The sequence below is a fragment of the Labrus bergylta genome, chromosome 20 (genome assembly GCF_963930695.1).
Source record: "Labrus bergylta chromosome 20, fLabBer1.1, whole genome shotgun sequence".
Lineage (NCBI taxonomy): Eukaryota > Metazoa > Chordata > Actinopteri > Labriformes > Labridae > Labrus > Labrus bergylta.
Window position 1 is genome coordinate 2386381 of NC_089214.1, and position 24542 is coordinate 2410922.

Sequence of the window (24542 nt, forward strand, 5' to 3'; positions counted from 1 at the left end):
CAGGCTGTGTGTGAAAACACTTCTGTTACTATGGCAACAGATCACAACAAAGTCCTGAAACTGAAAAAAAAACACAACGCTTACTTTGGATTTGATTTAGTCAAAGAGTTTTATTTTAAACAAAGGGGGGGAGGGGGTCCAACATGTTTTTATTACATTCATTTTCAAACAACGTGATCTGATAGTGAAGTCTGTTGTGTTTTATTGGTCCGTTTGTTTTAAAGTCGCAGTGAACAGAACATGAAGACGAACACGGCCGTCAGAGCGCGAGGGAACGGGACGGCCTCAAACCGCTTCGTTTGGTCCGATGCGCAGTCCGAACGCTCCCATAGTTTTGTTATGATGATTTAAAAAACAGAAAAGAAGACGACGCTCACTTCACCACTTCTCCTTCTCGACTCCCGGATTATTAGAAAGTCAGGTTTTCTGTTCAACGAACCACTGACTCAAATTCTTGTTTCAGCACTGTTAATGTAATTAAAGGACGAGTGATTAAAGTTTGTGGAACATTAGAACGCCTTCTTCTCCGAGTAGTCAGAGTCATGTATGGCAAATCAAAAAACGAGACGAAAGGAAGAAACTTGAGTTACTTTTGACCCACTGTTACTTTATCGTTTGGATCGGAGACAGTTTTTTTAAAATAAAAACCATTTAAAGACGTTTAAAGAAGCGAGGCCGATGAGAGGATAACTTTCTTCTAAATGTTTCTCAGGCCGATCACAAAACACTCTAAAAGTGATTTCACACCTGCAGAAACACTCAGTCTGAGCGTCATGTGTGAACACAAACAGCTGAATGTTTCTCTCTTCACCTGAAGTTTCTCCTCCAGCCTCCTCGTGTTTATTCTGCACAAAGTCAGAGAGAACACAGCAGGATATAATCAGGAGAATTCACCTGGAGCCAGTGGGAGGGGCCAGTGGGAGGGGGGGGTGACCTTTATTCCCTGTGATCGCTGCACGACCATAGACTGTCTGCACGCCGCCTCTACCATCTCCGTGCTCTAATCAACCTGCTGCTGCATGTTTCCTGTTCTCCAGGATGTTCTTCTCCTCTCTTTAGTTCAGTTGAGCATGGATAGAAAGACAAACATTCTCATTATAGCGTCGTATAGCGGACTCTGTTGCTTCGTCTGCTACTTCCTTGTTGTTTATTTTATCTCATGTCTTACCTCAGGAGACCCCGCCCCCTCCTGTCTGACCTCCTGCTGTGAGGTGCATGTGTGAACAGATCAGGAGGATCTCTGGAGAAGTCCTCCTGAAGTGGTCTAGATATTTTCAGATGTGAGAACGGCTGAATATTAGATCACCTTTTAAGTATTGTAAGTTTTTGAACATCTAACAGGAAAAGAATCTTAATCCTCACAAAGGTTTTGATTTAATTTCTTCTTCAGGCTTCTTGGTAAATAAACTTTAAATCAATGAAAAGTTTGCAGACTTTAACCTGCTCGGGGAAATCTATGAAATCGTTAAAAATCAGGCTAAGATATGTATGAAGTGGAGAAAAAACCTTCATAATGAACCAAGCTTAAATGCAACTTCTGACTCCACAGAAATATTTCATCCCTCCGACGTCCTTCTCTCAAAGATTGAACCTGGAAATCTGGGAGTTTAATTCTGGATCTGTTGCTCCCTGATGTGCAGACTGTTCAAAATGTATCTGAAGCCTGTTCATGGTCGAGACAGGTTTACCGATAATATGAGAGAAGAAGTCAAACTTTCTGTACTTTGTAGTTAAAACAAATACAGGAGAGGTATGAGTGGTAATGTGCAGGGCTGCAGTTTAATGCATGGAGGGAGTGTTTGTGCACAGATAGCCGAGCTGAAGGGGCCGTTTAGTTCTTCTTCTACTTACTAAATTAAGATGTACAACGTACAGTCATGCCATTTCTGGCTTTTCTCACCGAGTTGGTGTTGCTTGCTGACACAGCTCGACAGGGTCAAGGAGACATCTGACTCACCTCAGGCCCCCTTGCTCTCCCCGGGGACCGGCCTGTCACTCACTCTGTGGTTACGCATCATAGCTGACAGAGGCACAAAGTGAGAGCTCGATGCTGCATCAACAGCAGCAACATCATCACCCCAAAAAAAAAAAGAAAACAACCATCCTTAGCATGACATCTTCCTTCCTAGTTTCACCAGCGGCTCACTGTGGAGGGGGAGAAGAGAAGAAGAAAAATACACATTCACACCACGAGCCAATAATAAAGTGTCATTCAGAGCTAAAAATAGACGATTTGGACATTTACCTGAAAAATTCTCCTCCCTGCAGTTTGGATGTGGACGGCCCTGCGATGGAGTCGTTATGAAGCAGAAGGCGGACCTGTGAGGATTTAAAAAATGAACGGGTGTAACACTTAATTTCAGACTTAAGTTCACTGAATGTGCGCTCTGTGATCCATTGACAAGTCTGCGGCTCATCGGTGCAGCGTGCGGCCTTTAATCGGTGCGATAGTTAAATGACATAATAATGCGTGCATTAGAGCTGTTTGACAAAGAGGGAAACGGCGTCCGATGGTCACCGAGCACTTTGATCTTTGTACATTCAAAATGAAGACAGAACCCCGTCAGAATACAAACGATGCTGAGGCCAAACGTTACAGGAAATGTTCTGTTGATTATTATTATGTTACATCCGACAGAGAGGAGCAGTCTGTGATAATCAGAGAGTGCCCTGTTCCCATCATGCAACACTACAAGCCAAAATATGGAAAATAAAATGGCAGCTCGCCAAACACAGCGAGATGTAGCGTAAGAAACGTGGATTATAGTGCACTAAGGGTCACGTTGCATGATATGAAAAAGGTTATTTTTCACTTTTTATTGTCTGCTTGGTTAAATTTGTACGATTAATATTCTGCTTCGCTTCGATTTCTGTTTTTTTATCTTAATTATTCACATGACAGCCGTAGTTCTGGATCTGAACGTGCAAACAGAACGTTACTGTGCACTTTACAGTTAAACCGTTAACCCTTTGCTCTCCATGCACAGCTCCATCTAGAGCTTCTCATATGACACGTTGTTCTCAGACAGACAAAAACACCAAAAAAGAAAGAAAAAAGAATAATCTGGCTTGGAGTTGGCACACAAGGCGAGATGCGGCTCAGTCGACCGTGCCTTAGCTCACAGGAGTGGGCGTCTCTCTCTCTGTCTCCCTCTTCCTCCCTCTCTCACTCATTCTGCTGCATGCTGCCATTTTAACTCTTCCTGATTGGCAAGTCAAGAGGGCGGGGTGTTGGGTAGCGGCGGCCATGATGGTGAAATCACTACACCCACTCCCGAGGAGCAGCCTCAGCATCAAAGGCCAACTCGTGCATTGGGCCGTGTTGTGGTTCAGGCCAAAAACCCAGAGACAGGCTAGGTATGGAGGTTACGAGTTACGAACAAATAAGAATAACGCCAACGAGCACGCCAACAACACGCACGCTGAAACATTCCTGGAGAATACACACACGCAGCATGTTGTTCAGACATTTTGGAAATGAGCAGAGACAGAAATCATCCTGATTATCTGCAAAGACTTTAAAAAATAAAGAGGTAGAAATTATGACATCATGGATGTTTTAAATTGAAAACACTAAATTTAAAGATATTACAAAAAGATACAAAACTGTCAGCGTACATATCATATTTAAATTTTGTATTGAAGTCGTTGAGCTTGCATTTATATTTTAAAAAGCTGAAATTTAAAAATCAGACGTTAAAAATGCTCAAAGCGGGAACACGAGAGCTGCACAGACGTGTTTGCAATCGAACAAAAAACTGAGATCGAAATCAAAACAACAGAATTAAAGCTCAAGGTTGAATTCCCGTCTTTGGTTCACTGAGGTGACGCATTAAAGAACGCTCAGCTACATTTCATATAAAGCTCAGGACGGGGGAGGGATGTCAGGAAACACGTAGACCATGAATGCATCATGATTTGTTGAATGTAACAATTACCAAAAGAAAAGAATGACTTACTGCACACAAGAAACAATTCTCCTCAATATGTGAACGCTGGAAAAATGTATGGACCAGCAGGCTTCCTGTCAGTATGTCACAGATAATAAAATAAAAAAACAGTCCTTAAAGAAGTGTGGTCATTGGATCAGACGTCGGCCGAGTCTAAAAGAAGTTCTCTCTCTCTCTCTAATCGTCCTGATGTCCTGCAAGCGGACGGAAAAACGTCAAACACAATTTGGTGAATTAAAAAACAAGAATGTTGCTCGTGTCCCCTCAAAGAAGATTGTGTACGATGTGGGACACATCCGTACCCCCCGCCTCATTTTCCTCCTCACCCCCCCCCCCCCCCCCCAGTCCTTAAAATTAAAAAAATGACTTCCTTGGATGACCTGAGTGGATTCTAACCAACTACATTTGGGGTCAAAGTTCATTATGTCCCCTTGGCAACACCAGGGCAACAAGTAACGGTGTCTAGACAGGTCATGGTATCCCCCCCCCCCCAACGCCCCCCCAACATCCACATGCCCAAACCAACCCAACACCCCCTGGTTCTTTCCGGAAGGAGGTGTCAGCAGCAGCCAAGTGCAGAGTAAACAGGGCAGGGAGGAGGGTGGCCTCTGGCCCCTGTGAGGTCGGATCAGCACCTCCACCCTCCGCTGATCAAAGCCGAGGATCCTCCATGTCAGGGGGCTGTGGTCAGGGGGGGGCGGGGGGGGGGTCGGGAGATGAACTCTGCGTCTTCTGTAATCTAGACGTGTCCAGACCCCGATTGTCTTCTTTCACAGCCTAAAAATGGACCCTTCCGGTGCCGCTGATTACATTAAGGGAGGACGGCCTCCTTTCACTGGGGGCGCCCGGGACAAAAGAGGCGCTTCCGTGCCCCTCGCCATCTGGTCCCAAAATAACAGAAAAGGTCCCAGGAAGAAAAAAAAAAAAAAGAGGGAGAAGAAATAAGCACCCAGCCTTTAAATGAAAGGGCCGCTGTTTGAATAGACGGGACAGATAAGCAAACATACAGTAAAGCCTCGCCACGTTTACGCTGAGATTGGAACCCACCAATCTAAAATCAGCAAATAAAGCCGTGTGCGTGGGGCGCCGCCGAGCAGGTCCGCAAACTATTGACAGATTTAACCAGAAATGGAATCCATGCTGTGCCACACATACATCATTATGGAGCGCTAAATATCAACGCCTAGAGGCTTCTCCATCCGTTTAAACCGCTACACGACCACGCAGCAGGCGAGGGAGACGACGCAGAAGATAAGACGTCATGTGATCACATTACAAACTCAATCAGTAGCTGAGAAAGTTGGCGCCAATGAACGTTATGTGCAACTTTATGGAGAACGCACGTCATACGTCCCATACGCCTTATTCCCAGCACGGGTTTCATTCGGCGCCACTTTGCCAAAGATGCATGTCAGCGTTACCATCATGGCGTCATTTTTTTTATAGCTTTGTTTGTAGCTGTCGTTTGGGGTCATCCATTCTGGCTTTGGAACGACCCAATGAAATGGTGCAGACCTCCATGCTTGTTTTGATATTTTCAACGCCATCGTCTCCGGTTTGCGAGTAACCACACAAACAACCAATCACGTGCAGAGTTAAAGCAGAACATCATTGTTGGTCTTTGCTTGATGTTTTGTAATAAAGTGACTAAAAACCGGAACGATGATGAACAGGAAGTCGTAAATCTAAATGTGCTAAGACTCGCCCGGCGCCTTTTTAAAGATCCTTCTTTTGGTTTTAACATTTTGTTTGGCCGCCATGAACGCTTTCCAACATGTCCGCCTTTCACTTGAGCTGCATCGCTTTTTTTTGTCACTAAAATGTAGAAAATCAGGGATTTGGGAGTTCACTGATTAATCACACGCTCTCTGCTATGCATGGCTCGTTTTTTCTACTCGCAGTCCACGAGGAAATTGTTGCTAAATAAACAAACCTCATTAGTGGCAAAGGTGATGGCGCCCTTGATCTGGAAATGGTTTTGTCAGGAGGCAGGTGAACGTGCGGCGTGGAGAAGGATTGAGCGGCATGCACGCCCAGCTGGGACGAGCAGCTTTTGTTGTGAAAACTAACAACGCCTGAAATCTGAATTCAGCTCTGGAAAAAATATTCTGCACACAGGAAGTAACTCGAGCAGCTTCACATCCCAAAGGTCAGCGTGACCAAGGACTTCACTCCTTTCTTAAAATAAAAGAGTGTGAAAACCTCAAAAGGGGATCCAATGAATGTTCAGCTCCACCAATCAGGTCAGAGATGTTTGGACTATGAACTTCCTGTCACACCTTTAAACCTCCTGTACATAAAACCATCTACAGCACAGAATTCAGCTTTAAATCTAAGGTTTAAGATAGATCTGTCATCCTACGGGTGCAGGATTTAAAAAACAGAATAAATTGATCTATTGTTTAGTAGAGTTAAAACACCCCTAATATCCAAGGTAAATCCATGCACCTGATGAAGGAGCTTTGAGTTATAGAAACAGATTTAAGAGCTGATTCATGTTATTTTAATACCGCCTTCTTAGAGTTAAATAGACAGTGTGCTCAGCTCTAGTTGATTATGCATGGTGTTAAATAAATGAGCACTGAAGTGAAGCGCTTACCTTCAAAAAAAATTGGGTTTGCTACAGGTCAGAATTTTTAATCTATCGCTTCATTTTTTTACGTCATCAAATCAAACGGAGGCCAGTTTTCACTTCCTGTTTCAATAAATAAAAAAATAAATAAAAGTGAAATTCAAGGACAGAAGAAGAAAAGGTCACATGATAAAAGGATTCACATCTAAGCAGTTAAAGTTACGGTGGCTGGGAAGTGCAAACCAAACGTACAAAGTGTGAAACGAGCGCTGAGACAAACGACCCCCAAAAGGGAATTTTACCAAAGTGACCCGGAAGTGATCAAGTGAGCGCTGAATGAGTGGGAAATGTGTCACACACACTTCCGGGTCACTTCTGGTATTTTGGTTCTGTTGAGATTCTGTCGTTTGGGGACTTGTAAATGTGTTCTGCTGATTGCAAAATTTTTACAGCGCCGTCCGACAAAACAAAAACATTATTCATTGAATTTGTTTCCATCCTAATTTTGTGAAGTTAAATCTTCTTGCAGAACGATGTCATCGTCTTTCCCATCTTTGCCAAAATAAAGGTCGGTTCATTTTAAAGAGGCTGAGGTCCGGGCTATTAATAGACGTTTTACGGTATATTGCACAAATCAACAGGCTGAATAAAAAACGGACAGTCTGCTGGTTTGCTTCTTGACAGCTAAATGTGGACAAGTGGGGGGATTACAGTCGACTGCAACATGACAACACGCTCCTCTCATCCTCGTTGTGGTTCAGCAACATCCTATAAATATTGTACATCTTGTTTTTTGTTTTTTTTAAACTATATGTCATGTCATGGAGAAGAACTTAATTTAGGAACGATGAGGAGAGAATAAACCGCAGCGGGTGATGTGTAATCTGTCCGTCTGCTGTTTTAGTTACAAAAATCTCAAATCCAAAATAAGAGGACAAGTTCCCCATGGCATGGGCCCCTCTAGAAATCTGATTGGCCTTCCCCTGATATCAGACTTTTACAGCAGCTGCCTGAGAAGTCAGTGTGTTTGCCAACAACAACAATCAATGGCTTATAAAAACAAACCACTTTCTGAGATGTCATGTACATCACAGGAAGTGGTTTAACATGCGGCCATTCTGCGCAGGAAATTCAAATGACTTCTTTGGATTTCCTACAAGGCCCCCACCAGAGGGGTGACCTGGGCCCCCCTAGAAATCTGAATTGCCGCCCCAGGTGTCATCCTAAAAGTGCTAAACTGCGATTGGCTTTTGCCCTGTCAGAGGCAGGACTTGTGTGAAAACCAACCATGAGGTCTGTTTTTTGCAGAGGCTGCTTGTAGTTTTCATATCAATGAAGCAGATTTTATTTTGTTTGTACTTGATGTTGTGTTCTGCCTCTGGTCACTTCCTGTCAGCACCTCTGGTCACTTCCTGTCAGCACCTCTGGTCACTTCCTGTCAGCACCCGTGTGTCTGATCAGACTTAAATCTGTTTGTTTGCACTTCCTGGTTGTCTCCTCTCTCTCTCATTGTTTGTGTTCTCACTCGCTGATGTTCATCGCTTCGGATGAAAGCATCTGATATATTCATTGTAGAATTGTGTGTTTTTGTGCACTCCACACTTCAGGCCACTCACACTGCATAATTCAGAGCCCCGGTTGGGCCACCCCAATGAAAAAAGTCTGCACACGGCCCTGCGTATACCCGAAGAGAACAGAAGATACCAGGGCTGAGAGCTAAAATGCTGCAAGATGGCGATCTCCTGGTGAATTATACAAAGAAGGTTAAATACTGATTTACATGTGTGGGAGTCTGACGCACACCACTTAAATAAATTTGATCTCCCTTCACCAGTGAAAGGATGCTTAAAGGGGAAAAACAGCTTTTCTGAGTTTGGACGACCTTAAAGAAAAAGTTTAAGAAAAGTGTTTTATATTTATGAAATTCACTTTGTTTTTTCAAACAGGTAGTGCTTAATAAAAATAAAAAAAACAGAGGACCAAGATACACAAGAGCTGAAGCAACCCTCCTCGTACAGTTGCTACACACAAGTTACACCACCTCCTCCACCTCCTCCACCTCCTCCTCCTCCTCCTCCTCCTCCTCCCCTGCCAAATGTTGATTCCTAAAACATTTGAGAAGAAATGCAGGAAGCCAAAAGCCCTTCCACCTGCAGGTTGAGCCACATCTGACGGATACTGTCCAGTGGTCCTGCATGTACTACAACACGCCTGGAAATCAATCGAGTGTTTTCCATGCTCTCTCTCTCTCTCTCCAACGCTCTGACTTCCAAAACTCGTCTTCTTCTTCTGTGAAACATCAACACTGAGGGGAGTTCTCCTGTTACAATCACCGAGTCCCTCGTCCACCAAACTCTCAAAACTGGAAAGTCCTCTACTTCAAAATGTAAACAAAAGCATTATTAAGTCCAACCCTCCGCTGGGTCCCTGAGTCTGCTGGGGGGGGGGGGGGGTTTGCACACACACACCGGCTCAGGCTTCACAAACTGCAGGATGAGTGAAGCGAGCGTGACATATAGAGGGCAGGTGGTGCCAGTCAAGTGAAGTGCACAAGCACAGTCCCAATCTGTAGTTTCTTAGCTGCATAATGAGAGTGTTTTCTCCAAATAATGTCATCAGGCCTTATAGAGAGACTCATTATTCAGTTGCGACAAACAAACTGGAAATAACATCCAATCCTACGGAGACCTGAGAGCTGCGTTCCTGGGAGGGACGCAGAGTCGCCGTGTGAAACGAACAAGAACCAACACGACACCTGGCATTTTGCAGCTAAAGTGGGCTGTTGCACGCTGCTGAGCACAATGGCGAGATATGCCTCTGTTAATTGTGCAGGTTTGAGAATAGAGAGTGAGGGGACGGGGAGGGGGGGTTTGCACATATGTTGTCCATATAAATAATTTTTTTCTTTGAGAAATCAAGCATGATTGATGTTTTTTTTTTATTTGTGTGTTTTATTTTAAAGGGACCGATAGAAATACAAAGACAAACTGAAAACTGCCACACAATGAAACTATCAGAGTGTTTGTGGCGGATGCTAATTTTTCAACACTCGGCCGATATTAGCATATCAAGTGACTATCGGCATCCAGTAATTTTATCACAGATATGCACGGATAGATTTATTCACCAGTCAAACAGCATTTAATTTGAGTTTCATTGTATTACACTAACAGTTCTCTGTCAACAGCAGGAGGCGCTATATGGATTACAACAAGCGTCATCACTCTGCAGAGTGTCGAGCGGTGATTCACGGACATGCTCAGTTACTTTCCAGTCGAGTGACCATCTTGTCTTTGTTTAAATCTTTTCCACAAGTGTTTGAAAACTGAGGTATCAACGCAATAAATGTGAATATCTATATCCATCTCTACAGATCGAATCGAACATAGATCTAAAAACGGATATCGGCCGATATATTAGTATCTGATTTTTTTCCCTCCCATATATCGGCATCGGCCCCAAAAATCCCACATCAGTCGGGCCGGTGAGATACAACGTGATGTAGCTACAAAGCATGAAACATGAGTACAGGTCTGTTGCTGAACTAACCAGGCGTTGGTGGCTCTCTTAAAGGTGGTGAAGTTCGCAGTAAGTTTCCTGTGATTGGGTAGCGAGCTCCAGGATTTTACTGGGTTTTACCAGCTGCCCTGCAGCAGCCCTGACGTCCCTGCATGTATCAGCAGAAAGACTAAAGGAGCCGTTTAAAAAAAAAAAACAGTAGTCCTCGTCGCAGCGGTCGTGGGTTCAAAACCGACCTCTGACCTTTGCTGCATGTCACCCCCATCATTTTCAGGCTTTTATTCCCTTTATTTTAGAGACAGGACAGTGGTTAGGGTTGGAGCTCAGGGACAGAGAGAGAGCAGGAAACGACCCCCGCTTGGAGGGTCCATACGTGGGGTGTGTGCACTGACCACGAGGCTATCGACCACCCCTGTATAACCATTTTCATTTCACTTATTAACATGATTTCATTTGTAATAAAACTACTTTTTTGTATTAATTGTTATAACAATGAGTTAAAAAAAATATAAAAAGTTTTTGGACGGCATCTTGCGACCCCTTCTTCGTGACTCGCGACCCCCAGGAGGACCCCGATCCCCCCTTTGGGAACCACTTTATTAAAACAACAGAAGGACATTCTCCCTGAAAAAGGCTCGTCATATAGAGATAACAAAAGCATACATCGATTAGCTTACACTCAAAATGTGGAACAAAAAAGGTTTGCACTTCTCATTTCATTTATTTATATACAGCTTGCCATGACCATATATGGTATGGAGCAACGACAGGACATACAACAGAGCTCAACAGTGACTGCTAACTTTCTTAATTTTCCCATTCAAATCTGCCATTGACATTTCAACAGGTAGTGTGTAGACTGTGTGGCGTGTACATGGACGGGATGATGTTTTGTTGAACCCACCTGAGAACGATAACGCCACCTGACTGGCCACTGGGTCACTTACCGCCGTTTATATCTAAATAAGCTCGTAACTCCTTACTGCCCAAGCAGTCGTCTGAGATCAGCCACCTTCGGCCTGTTCACTGCGGACCGAGTCAAGGTCGAGGTCAAAGGGGGATCGGGCTTTTTCAGGGACTCTGGAACAATCTGCCACTTTCAGATTGCAGATTTTAACTCTCCTGTCTTCATTTTTTTTTTTACCTTCATTTAACTTTGGTTTTATACGTCTGAATTTATGTGATTGCCTTTTTAAATTGCTTCCGTAATGTGCTCTACAAATAAAGTCTTATTATTATTATTATTATTATTTGGTACATTCCCTCTCTGGCGAGATTAGAGATTTGTAAATTAGTTTCAAGCTTTGGGAAATTGTTTTTGCATCTTACAATTTTGGTCTAAAATGTAAATTTGTCTCGAGCTTTGTAAAAAGTTTCACACTTTGTTTTTGTTTTTTGGTTTGCACCCAGCCACCACAGTTGAAAGCCCTCGACAGCTCTGTTTTTTTTTTTTAAATCTGATTGCAAGACATTTGTAGCTGAAAAAACAAGAATCGTTTGAGAGAAAGATCGTGATGATTAAGAATCGTGCAGCCCTCGTTAACACTTGCAACTAATAGTGATCGCAGTGCAGAAACGAGGAATTGACAACAAACACTTTGATTCAGCAGGGGAGAAAAAAAAACTCCACTTCAGAAACAATGCCACAAAAAAAATAAAAACAGTGATGAGTGCTCTGACTTAAGTCGGTGCAAACATTTAAAGAGGGTAATTAGTTCACAGTTAGAGCATTGATCAGCGAGCGATGAGGATGAAAGGAGAAGTGGGAATGGGCTGGTTCCATTCACATCACAGTGGGATTCTAGAGGTCATGTGCTAAGTCCTGTTAAGAGCCTCGGAGGGCAAACAGCGAGTGCCGAGACCGTCTGTGTGTGCGTGTTTAGATACACGGCACACAAACATGAAAAATATCAATTTCACATTTGGTTTAACGCTTTCACACTTTGTGTCACCGACACCCAGAGAGGAGGGTCGTGGAAGACAAAACACAGCTCCTGGATAAGGATCATGTTAATGCCTATCAATTAGGATCAAAAAGGGATTAACCGGCATGGTCGCAGCGCTAGGACAGGGGGCCCATGCAAAGTCACTGAATACTTGGGGTCACACCCCCGACTTCATTAGGGCCTGACCTTTTCTGCACCATTGTGTGACAGGAAAGAGACCCTGCAGTCTGAGTTTCCCCTCGGCCGTTCTTACACGGCTTATGGAGAGTGGAGTACGAGACGTGCGGGGGAAAGCCGTTAGAGATCAGTGGAAAATGAAATATTCACTTTCAAAGTCCGCCGAGACTTATTAGGTTACTGCAACTATGTGCAGGTGGGTATTTACTCAATCAGCCCCCCAACCTCCCTGCAAAGGAAATCTTTTTTTTTTTTTCACCTTAGAGAGAGGAGTGAGATTTACTAATTAGTCATGGTGCAGCCGCTTTCCCCTCGCTGTGATGTAGCGGCGGGCTTGACGAGCTCAAACTCCTGCCTTGTTGTCTTCACAAAAAGGTCAAATGGCAAAGAGAAAGCAGGTACTCCAGGTGTGTAAGCGTGAGCCCCAATTAGGGAAAAATGCATGCACACCCCTCCGCAAGACTCACCTAATCAACTTCAGGAGAAAAGTTTCAGTCAAGCTCGTGAACATGGGGGAACTGAGAAGACTGTTTTACCTTCAAACTCCTCGACTAAGACTCTCATTTATACAGAAAGTGAATCGTCTGATGGGGAAGTAGGAGGTGGTCAGTATTTATTAAAGACCACAGAGGATTTCTCTTTCACTTTATAAACTCTTCAATCAAAACTCTTGATGTTTGGTGAGACTGTGAGGGCTTCATGGTCTTCCTATAATCTGATCTCTCATGCTGTGTTTTCTGCAGATTTTGAGTTTTGAGATTTTCATGTTGTGTTGTTTTGCATTGGTATGTGCCTTTTTGTTTTTTTAAGTCCCAAACAAATTTTTCGTCCCCCGTCTGTTCCTGCAGGAGGCGCTGGCGTCCCATCGATGGCGGTCTCCATGCTGGAAATGCTGTCTCAGTCTAACTTTCAGTCAACCTAACGACAGGCTGAGAGCTGGAGCTGAGGCGGGTTTTAAACCTCCTGACAAACCGTTACACCGCGCCCACCTGTCAATCAGGTCAGCTACACGCCTTATTGTGAATAACTCTTATCCTTCATCAAATCAAAACTGATGAGTCATCAAAACATTCACCCCCCGTACAGTGTGTGTCCATCCAGACATGAGCTAATCACACCTATTTGGTTTTTTGAACCAGGCTGTAAACATGTTCATCTCTGCTGTAAAAACAGGCCGTTTAGAATGGGTGTGTATGTGACTTCCTGTGCTTCTGCAGCCAGCCTCTAGTGGACACTCGATAAACTGCAGGATTTTGCATTTCAGCATCGGATTCATTTCTCAACACTGGAGGTTGCTGCTTGATCGTATCTTGAGTTTAATTTGAAATTTAAGATCATGCATTTTGTTCCACTTTCATTCAAGTTTTTTTTTTATTGTTAAATAAAATAAAATACTGAAATTATTATTCATTCAGCCCGATTTTCAGATTAGCATTTATTATATCGTCTGTTTCACTAAAGTTAGATCCACTGTATTGAATCATTACAGATTCAAATGTGTACAAACAAATCACACAAACGTGCTCATCTTCAATATTTACTAAATGTCACTGACCAATAAGATGGCAGGGATGCCAAGTCAGAGCGGGGTCAAAGGTCAAAGTGAAGAATGACGCCATTTTCTGCTTTTTGAATCGTTTCTAAATCACAGGCTTGAGAGGTGTTGTGTCTCCATCAGTCTGAAGTCCTCACGTCCTAATTACTGAAATTATTTTAGAGCCTTAATTTATCCAAAATGAGAAATACAAGAAGATGACTGAATCAAATTAAAGCCTCATTAAACCAACGCCTGAGATTAGTTTTAATCCTCTTCATCATCATCATCATCATCATCGTGTTGTTGTCTTCATTATGAGACTTCAGCACCTTTACCTGCCTGATGACATCACCATCACATCCTCTCTGATTGGTTGGAAACAGTTAAAATAACAGAGTGAACGCTTTTTTAAAAAGCATAAAAATAAGTTGAAATAGTACCAGATACCTCGAGTATTTTCATTTTTCTACATTCATAATATAACTTTAAGATATCAAAAACTCGGTCGGACTTAGAGCCCCGTGTTCAGCGGGTATATTCGTCGTTGCAGCGGCCGTGGGTTTGAATCCGGCCTCGGCCCTTTGCTGCATGTCGCCCCCTCTCTCTCTCCTCTCAACGGAACCCGAACCCAAAAAAATCAGAGTAGGCTCTTTATTCTATAGAGGAGGCGGGACCACACCCGGTTCTGAGGAGGGGGCAAAAGGACGCATTGGACCCTCGTTTTAAATTTCTGCACCCTCAACTGAATGGATGCAAAAGAATTCCTACCTTCTTTTTTTTTACAATAAGTAATCAAAGCTTTGAAATGTGTTTTTAATACATCCATGATCTGATGGTCAGGACAGGAACCCGTCTGTTTGAGGGACCACATGAGGGACCACGTGAGGGACCACATGAGGGACCACGTGAGGGACCACGTGAGGGACCACATGAGGGACCACGTGAGGGACCACATGAGGGACCACGTGAGGGACCACGTGAGGGACCACATGAGGGACCACGTGAGGGACCACGTGAGGGACCACGTGAGGGACCACATGAAGGACCACATGAGGGACCATGTGAGGGACCACGTGAGGGACCAGATGAGGGACCAGATGAGGGACCACATGAGGGACCAGATGAGGGACCAGATGAGGGACTACATGAGGGACCACATGAGAGGCCACGAGGGGCCAGATAAGGCACCACATGAGGGGCCACATGAGGGACCACATGAGGGACCACATGAGGGACCAGATGAGGGACCACATGAGGAACCACATGAGGGACAACATGAGGGGCCACCCCCTTTAATCTCAGATGCAACCTAAGTCATTTTGGGACATCGTTGATTGACAGACAGACGGTCACCATGGTTACTCACTCTCTCAGACATTATGTCATAACGTTCATTATTTTCATAACGATGTTGATTGTTTGTTTTGTTGTTTTTTTTAATGGCGGCAGCGCCCGAGACTATAATGACCCACTACGGGTCCAGCTCTTTATGGAGGACTTAGAGTTTCTTCACATATTAAAGCTCAACAAAGTTTTTGCTCTGTATCCGTCAGCTGAGACAGAACTGACCCCGCGCTCAACGAGAGCAACAACGTCTCGGCTCGCCGAAATAATCTTAACGAAGCCCTGAAGTGTTTATAACTGTTCTTTTAAAAGAATGAGCCACTTCAACTGGACTTCTGTCTGGACCCTGCAGGCCTCCATCCAGCGCTATGTGCTCAGGATTAAGGAGGGAAGTAAAAACAGTAGAAGTTCATCATCTCAGAAGCCAAAAGTTTCTTTTCCAGAAAGTGAAGTAGACGTTCAGGCGGCTGCAGCTCGAGTGTAAGCAGGCGTGTGGCCTCCTCGCTCTGCAGTCAAACGCTGGTCACCCAGGCCTACAGCCTTCTTTGTATCGTTCTAAGAGGGTGTAATGGACGACGAGCTCGCTCCATTGAAAGGTCAGCGGTGGAATTACAGTCAAATAATAAAAAATTTAAAAAAACAGGAAGTAACGCTGAAGCTGTCGATGCATCGCAGCCGGAGCTAGGAGTGGACATGCTGCTCGCTGTCACAGATATTCCTACAACTCTGCAGCCAATCACAGAAAGTTATCCTGCACTTACCTTTCAAAAGGCTGCAGAAAACAAGCCTCCTAACATGTGTAAACAACTGAGCATCTCAGGATGGTTACCCTCGTCTAACTCCGAGGAGGATCTAAAAAAAACATGCTGCACCTGAGAATCAGAAAACATCTGTGCTAAGTTGGCTGACTGTTTGTGCTTTTTTTGTTAATGAGAAACAAAAGGTCTGCTATCTGCGGGCCCAGAGATCTTGTCTGAGCGTTCATGAAGGATCAATTTCATAGCTCAGAAAGCGTGTTTGAGCGGAGAACAAGATAGTTTGTGTAAAAAAAGGGCGGCCGATAAACGAGTCAGTCGTCGTTGTGATATTAGTGCTTCATGAAGAGAGAGATGCTCAGCTGTGACTGATCGGCACGAGCGTTAAGGTTTAACAACAACAACAACATATCTCTTTAATCTTTACTCTTAAACCAACATCTGCTGGAACAGTTCAGTTTGCATGAAAACAACAGGAACAAAAGCGACGTGCAGCGCTGGAACTTTAACTTTTCTTCTTCTTCTTGTTGTTGACCATCGTCTTAAAGCTCAGAAGAAATCTACTTCCTTTAATTAAAACTTTGTTAGTTTTTTTAAAGCATCCCCGTCTGCAACACGTGGACACAGCTTCTTCTTCTTCTTCTGTGTTCTCTGCGTGCACATCCACAGAGAGGCCCAGCTGGACGCTCAGTGAGGCTTTCACACGGCAAGCGCCGCACGGAGACGACGACTCACCGTGTTAAAAGGTCACCTAAACCTCTCAAGAGGTCAAGTCCTGCGTCCCCGCGTTGCTGCACTGTTACACCCGACATCCATTTAATTTATCTCAAAGAGGAAACGTTTGGAGCGAGGTGAAGAAATGACTTCGCTTTAATTGATTTATTCTTCGATAATTATTTTATTTAAAGAGTCAAAAGGAATTACTTAAATTACATTTTTAGACCAAAGTACAGATTTTTATTTTAACGACAAAGAGCTGAAAACAGACGAAACGTAAAAATTTAAGAATTTAGAGATTTTTATTTTATTTGTTATTTTTTGAAGCTTCATAAGGTTTTTGTTTTTTAATTTCTGTTGAGAGATAACGCAGAAACTTAAATGTTTGATAATATTTAAAACGTCCGAGTGAATAAATTCCTTCGTTGTATTTTTATTTTTAAATATTTTAACACGGTTAAATTCATATTTTTTTATAATATCCAGCGCGGGAATATTTCACATCTTTTAAATTCAAACATTTAAAATTAATTCTTCTTCTGTTGAATTAAAACGTCTCACTTCCTGTGCAGCGTTTGTTTTCTGATAAATAATTATAAACAACCTGCAGAAATCTTCCATCACAAACCTCATTTCTGAAGCCGATTATTTCGCTTTATGACGTTTTAAAGATTTTAAATGTTGATCGGTCGTTAAATGAAGTGTGTTGATCAGAAGCTTTTTAGAAACACCGCCTTCAACATTTATCTAAAAATCAAACAAACATTTCACGATGAAATAAAAACTCTCGCACAATTTAAGAGGAATTTAAAAAGTGTATTTACGTTTATTATTTTATCTTTTGAAAATCTGCACAGTAAATTAAAGCCAGCAGGATTGTTTCACATTTCTTCTTCTACATCATAGCTCGTCTCTTTCGCCACCGCCTCAACCTAAAATGGACGCTGCGGGCTTTGAGTTATCGATGCTGCGAGCGGCTGCGGGTCACAGCTGTGCAGTGGTTGCTCTTGGGAGGGGGGCAAATGGACCCATGTTTTGGCACGCTGCCAGGAGTCTCCTTGAAACCCAACGAGCAGAGGCCTTGATTTTAAATATGCCACAGCAGTGTTAAAGGAAACTGCGTCATCACGCAGTACAGGGAAACAAACGAGCCGGCGTTTAAAAACAGACAAAAGCAGCTGCTGCTGGACGCCAAACAACGCTTTGAAAAAAAAACTCACATTTTTGATTTCTGTGTGTTTGTGCAAAAGACAGAGAAAAACCCAGAAAGCTTTTCATTCCAGCTCAGGCAGCATTACAGCCCGGATAAAAGCCTGCTCTCTCTGCAGACATCATCGTGATGTCACACCTCGTGACCACACTGTGGGCGGAGACTACCAGCCAATAGCAACGCAGCATGAAGAAGCAGAGCCCATCTTGCATCAGCATTTTCCAGCTAAGCCTCAAGTCAAAGTTAGCGGATCCATATCAATGATTATCTTATAAAGAGATCTCAAATGTATGTTAATAAAAGATGATTTCTGCAGACGAGTGGATGACGGCGTTGAGCGTGATTAGCCGTTTTTTCACCATCACATCACGCAGAGTTTTGGCGTTGCAGGCCACAGCTCAGCCTCTGTAGCAGCAGACTAAATATCTCCCTCAGGCAATCACATCCTCTCTCACCGCACCTCCTGAAAGCATTCCTCAGATTTCTTCTCTTAACTTTTAACAAGCCCAAATGTGCTTTAACGAACAGGCCGACACGTTTCTTACCTTTTTTAGAGGACGCGCCGAAAGCAGCCGAAACACGGTGAAGTCATGAGAGGAGGCAGGACGAGATCACCTGTAGGGAAAACAAAAACACAACCATGAGACAATGGCGTCGCTAGACAGAATGCATCGCGATTAATAAACGACAGAGAGACGGGAAAACATTTCATTTAAAGACTTTTTGTTTCGGCGTTTAAACTTTTATGTTTTTTTAAAAAGTCATAATATTCGAGTTAATACTCGAGCTGCAAAGAGAAGAATCACCGGAACATTTTAAAATGCAATCATTAAAACGACTTCGCTGCACATGAAGAGTCATGCAGAATGTTTTTTTATTTATTTATTTGTTTGTTTGTCAGGAACAAAACATGTTGCGTCTAATTAGAGTGCAATCCCATGCAGTGTGTGTAAGGACTTGTAACCATGGCAACATGCAGCCCTCGTCTCTGGCTTTTAGGACTTTAGCACTATGAATTATTGTTTGAATATTTCGATGAATGAATGAAGCGTTGATTTATTTATACAAACTTCATTTAGAGAGGCAAACGCTGCATTACAGTCACGACTACAAAAATAAATCATCATCTCATGTTTTGAATAACGCGTCGTATGAAAAGTGAAAAATTCAAACACAAATCAGAAACGATAAACATTTAAGTTACGGAAATGTTTTAGCAGAAAGACTCTTCTTTGCTCATTTCTTTTTTATTTCAGGATCTGGATTTTTTTTTTTTTTTTTTTAAGAAAGGCGAGCAAAGACATTTTTTACTTTTTATTTTTTGCTTCAGTAAAAAAAAAAAAAAAAAAAAAAAAACTCAAATCAACAGGCCCCTGCGAAACAATTAGACGAGAGTGAGGAAGCTGTCTGAGGGACGCCAAGTATGCACTAAGTAGGTGATAATGAAGAGATCTGTCCGGGCCGGTCACTGATACAGCAAACAGATAAACATCACACAGAGTCAGTGAGGGAAAGTAACTTGTAAAGTCAGAGAGAGAGAGAGAGGCCGGGGGCGCTTTGGGAAGCCAGAGCAAACTTCACTCGACCCTCCTCCCTCGTTCACACAGTGGAACATTTCAGATGCTTTCCTTTTTTTTTTTTAATATTTTTTTTTTTAGTTTTTGCACAGCAGACAGGAAAACAGTCAGATGCAGTCTTCAGTGAAAGTTTTTAATATTGAGAACTAAGAACAAGTGGGAGACAGAGAGAGTGTGCACGCGGGGTAAATTAAAAAGGGATCAGACAAAGACTCGACACCTGGCTCCATCTTAGAAGACAAAACACTTTATCTGGGAGCCTTTTTTGCACATTTTCATATATTTGTCTTCTCTTCACTGATAGTCTGTAAACTGTTGCGTGTTTGTGATGAGGTGTGCTGCTGCCCTCTGGGCCGGGTCACCCTCACCCTCTCAAAGGGTTAACGACCTGCTTTAATAAAAGGGTCAATAAAAGATTGACTGGGATGAGACGACATCACAAACACCTCGGTTGCTCCTCAAGAGGCCTTCACATATTTCACCCACTCGCTCCGTCTTTCTGTCGACGCAAACAAAAAAGCGATCCTTACCGGAAACATAAATATCATTTACAAAAATTTAAATCCACTGGTGTACGGTCGAGGGTTCAGGAAGTAAACCAGCGCCCGGTGACCGGCCTTTTCCTACATGCAGAGATCAACAAAACCAAACAGCTACAGGTTTATCCGGCCCTCATGCCTGAGAGTAGAAATAAGGAGGTGGAGCGGGGTGTCAGCTGTTTTCCTACCTGGTGAGTTAACAGATTTATGAAGCACAAACAAAAATGCTCTGAGTCACTTTAAGGGACGCAGAGATTGACCTCCTTCTGAACATCCTGAGAGAATAAGAATAACAACCACAGAAACATGAAGATTGTTCATCTGTAATTAAGAGAATCAAGACTCTAAAACATGAAGTTGTCACCGACTAACTCTCTCTCTCTTACATAAAAATAAAAACTTGTGAAGCGCCAATCTGTTTGTAAGCATCTCCTGAACGTATATTTATCAGAGTGTATTCTGCATGAACCTGGATTTAAAGCACACAGCGACGTATATTTCATAACCAGGCGCCCCTGCTGGCTTTTACATAACATGCAGAGACGTTATGGCTGCTCACAATATTTGTTTTTTGAGGGGAGAACCCCTCGAAGTGGTGAATCAGACAAAATGGCTGCCAAGCATCCATAACAAAAACGAGGAGGAAGCAACACAGAAACAACGAGCCGGGGGTTAAAGTTCAAGTTGAGAGTTTTGGATTGTTTGATTTGAGTTTCTGGGACGTGTTGACCAAAAAAAAAAAAAAAAGGTGAAACATTCATCCCAATGACTAGAAAATAAAATGTCAGAAAAGCCTTTTTTTTGGAGTGAACGCTCGCCGTCTGTCTCGTTGGACGACGAGCTCGAGCAGCTGCGGCCTGCTGACCTTACAATGCACCGCCGTCCTTCAGATGTTTCTTCTGCTCACATCAACTTATCTGCGTCATGGGTTACAATAACGCTTCTATAGCCAGCCATCTTGGCCCAAAAAAGAGAGCAGACACTGAGAGGGAGGGAGGGAGGGAGGGAGGGTCTCCCCCCCCCGTATCATATGACTGCACTGTCTGCAGACTGCTGCAGCGACAGGGTGAAAGCGTCTAGACGGGTCTGAGGCAGCAGCCCCATTAGGTACAATCGCACCCTCAAACACAACTCAGCTAAATCCATACTTAGGACTGTTTTGTTTCTGCATGAAGAGAAGCAAATATCTAAAACAGAGGGATAAAGAAACTCTAGAAACTGTGGACAAGTTTAGCTTGAAATTGAAATCCAGCAAAGACAGCAGCAGCTCAGATTATATCGGATATGCCCGACTCAACCACAGACAATACAGAGGAAATATCATTTTTTTTAAATGCATTAAGTGTTTGTGATATTTGTAAATATAGTGTGGGAAAAAAAGCAGCATTAACTCTTGATGTTCTGTGGTCAGAACACGTGCAAGTCAGGCAAAAAGATTCAAACATGAAGCGTTCAAGGGGGAGAAGTGATTCCTTCATTTTTTAGTAAATGCAAAAGTGTGGAATCTATCATCTCAACATCATCTCTCTCTCTTGAAGGTATCCTTACTTTTACACTGTTATTGAGACATGCTACACACACATATAGGCTGAAGCACACACACACCTGCACAAACACGACCCTATGGACATGCACTAATGGAGGAGACGTCAGAGTGAGGGGGCTGCACGTACCCTTTAAAAACTGAAAACACAACCCCTGTCTGAACCCAGGCCCATACTGCAAGTCTGCAACTGACCTCTCTGAGACGGTGCAGACTGCTTCCTGGACGGTGCACTCCTCTTGAACTCGATGGCTGCTCCCTTGGGCGAGCTGAAACAAGGACAAGGAGAGGAGACACATAAACACATGGAACAGAGGCCGTTAACTAGCAGCAGGTGAGTCTAAAAGGGCAGTGAGAGATATTCAAAGCATCCAGTAGCAGATTACATAAACACACATGACATGAAACTAATTACATCCAACAACACCTACTGCCCTCCCCTCCCCTCCCCCCCCCCCCCCATGTTTATATATTAACCTGGAGGAAGATTTAAAGGAACCCCTACAACCCGCGCAATGAGACCTACACCAAGGTAGAAGAATAGAAACATGTGCACAATTTAAATCAGACACATGAAAGTAAACCTACAGCTGAACTGATGAGTCTGCAGAACACTACTACCCCCCCCCCCCCTCTTCTTCAGGTATATCTGCTGAGTAACAGGTAGGGGTTAATCAACAACCTCACGTCAGCAAAGGTGCGTCACCTGCGCAGCCCTCCTGAAGTAGTGTGAATGAGGTCAAAGCACTGGAAACGCAGATAGCTACTGTTTTGAAATCCTCTTAATTGGGGAAACAAAAACACATGCGCATCATTGTAGCAGCAGACATGATGGTGTAGTTACAGTTTGTTGCAGTAAGAGCAGGATGGGTTAAATGTTAAGACAGGAACAGGTCTGTTTAAATGCAAAAACGCGCGGCTTTCATTCATAAAAACAGATATTTAACAGATATTTAACGCTGCGGTATGAGCGGTGTGCACTCCGGCGTGTGCGTTTCCTACCTGTGCGTAAAGAGCTGTCTGCGTGAGAGACTGCAGAGAGGAGAAAAAAAACTTTCACAGCGTTTATCTAAAAACATATTTTTGGCTCAGCCCGGCGTCTCCAGGGCGAAGGCGTTTTTTGAGGAGGTGAGCCATATATACAAAAAAAAAAAGAAATCCCATTTCCAGCAGGCGGCTTCGGCGCAAACCTTCAAACAGACGCAAAAAAAAACTCCATCTCCAATTTTATCAATTTTCAGACAGACTCCAGACAGTCTCCCAGCGGTTACGTGCCTGTTCGTCCCCGCGCGTGCACGTGGAATGGCGCGGGAAACAGAGGCAAGTGGCGGAGTGACAGCGCGAGCAGCCAATGGGAAAGAGGAGCGGAATCCAGCGTCTTGTCCCATTGGTCGGTTGGAGTGTAAGCCCCGCCTCTGCGCCTCCTCCTCCTCCTCCCCCTCGACTGTTGACGGCGCACTGAATAAAACAACAGCCTGAGTTAAGCAGTTCATTGCACTGAGATGTGGGTCACTGACTGCAGACTGCACTGCACTCTGGGAAAAAAAAAAGCATGGTTTTATTTATTACAGAGAAATGTTAGCTTACTCTCTCTCACATTTGGATTCATTAATATTAAAGTAAATTTCATTAAATCATTAGATTTCCACATTACATTTACAACATTACCCATAAAAAACAAGGATTTTATTCCATGCATTGAATTTTTGTTGAGTGTTTTTAAACTGTGCTTTTATTTTATGTCTTTTATTGTGTTTTATTTCTCTTATATTGTATTTTATGTATTTTATTTTTTTTTACTCCATTCAATCCGACCTTAATGGTGTTATTGATGACGATGATGATTATTATGGTTTTGATTTCTTCCTCTGGTCACTTCCTGTCAGCACCTGTGCACTACCTCTGGTCACTTCCTGTCAGCACCTGTGCACTACCTCTGGTCACTTCCTGTCAGCACCTGTGTGTCTGATCAGACTTGTTTGTTTGCACTTCCTGACATTCTTCCTCCTCTCTCTCATTGTTTGTGTTATTCTTACTCTCTGGTGTTCCTCGCTTTGGATAAAAGCGTCTAAATAAATTAATTGTAGAATTGTACAGAAAATGCACAATGATAGTGTGGCACAGTGAGGTTTGGATTTCCTTTTATATCGACCCACAGAAACCAGATTTCCTGCATAAAAGATGTTCAAATTAAAGCTCAAAATCCCTGACCAGCAAAGCAATCCCCAGCCTCCCATGTGGGTTTTTAAGATATCCACAAATCTGCCAAAGTAAATCTTCCTCTTTGGAGTATCTTAGGCTAATAGCCCTCTTCTCTTGGTCCTTTGACGTCTCCTCATTATGAAAAAAAGTGCCGAAACTTTCCAGAAAGCGCCTAAAACAGAGCTATTCTTCAAACATAACACATCAGAACAATTAAAAAAAAAATAAATGACGACATTTCCAAAAATGTGTGTTTTCTTATTTCACTGCAGGTCCATATAATCTGGATCCGCAGGCTCCACTTTTACTTTCCCAAGACAGTTGCTGATTCTTCTAGATGACAGCAAGAACTCTTTGTCTCACACAAAACAACTTCCAAGTTGGATTTAAATTCTGTCAAACAATACCGAGCGCGTATGCAGACACGTTTTTTGCAAAGAACGTCTGTCCCTTGGAAGGAAAATAACAAGTCTTGTCTCCTTCAGCTTTGCACCCTTTAATTTGTATTGTTATGGAAAACCGCTGGATGTGGATCGGGCACAGGATCATTGAGGTCGCCGTAATACAGTGTGACAGCTCCCCTTTTCACATCTATTTGGAAGTAAAATCAAAATTCCTGGGAAAGTGGATCCAGTGAGGGTAGAAAATGTCACATGCAGCTTTGAAAAACAGCTGTTTAACATAAAAAAATCAAAATCATATCGGTGTACATTCACTCACTCCAAAGAGAACAGCTGAGTGCATTTGAAGGCAGTATGCACATGAGTGATTGTAATAGTGTGTTCCCTTCTATTTTAAAGAGAAGAGGAAAAACTGACTCAACAAAATCCTCAGAATTCAAAGACTGCCTTTCTCAAAGGGAACCCTTTTTACGCTTTCTCAAATTAAAAACCTCATTGCTGATCCCCTCCATCACCCTGGCTTTTTAGATATTGACCATGTGGTGCTACAAAA

General features: G+C 43.1%; 1 long non-coding RNA gene across 1 annotated transcript; it reads right to left on the reverse strand.

Annotated features, from left to right (window-relative positions):
• Positions 1-84: 84 nt before the first annotated feature.
• LOC136177199 (uncharacterized) lies at positions 85-22694 on the reverse strand. The gene is made up of 5 exons (XR_010664837.1): positions 22389-22694; positions 21582-21655; positions 18273-18342; positions 2246-2319; positions 85-2145 (listed from the first exon to the last, which is right to left on the reverse strand). It is a non-coding gene; the product is annotated as an uncharacterized lncRNA (long non-coding RNA).
• Between the last annotated feature and the right edge of the window lie 1848 nt (positions 22695-24542).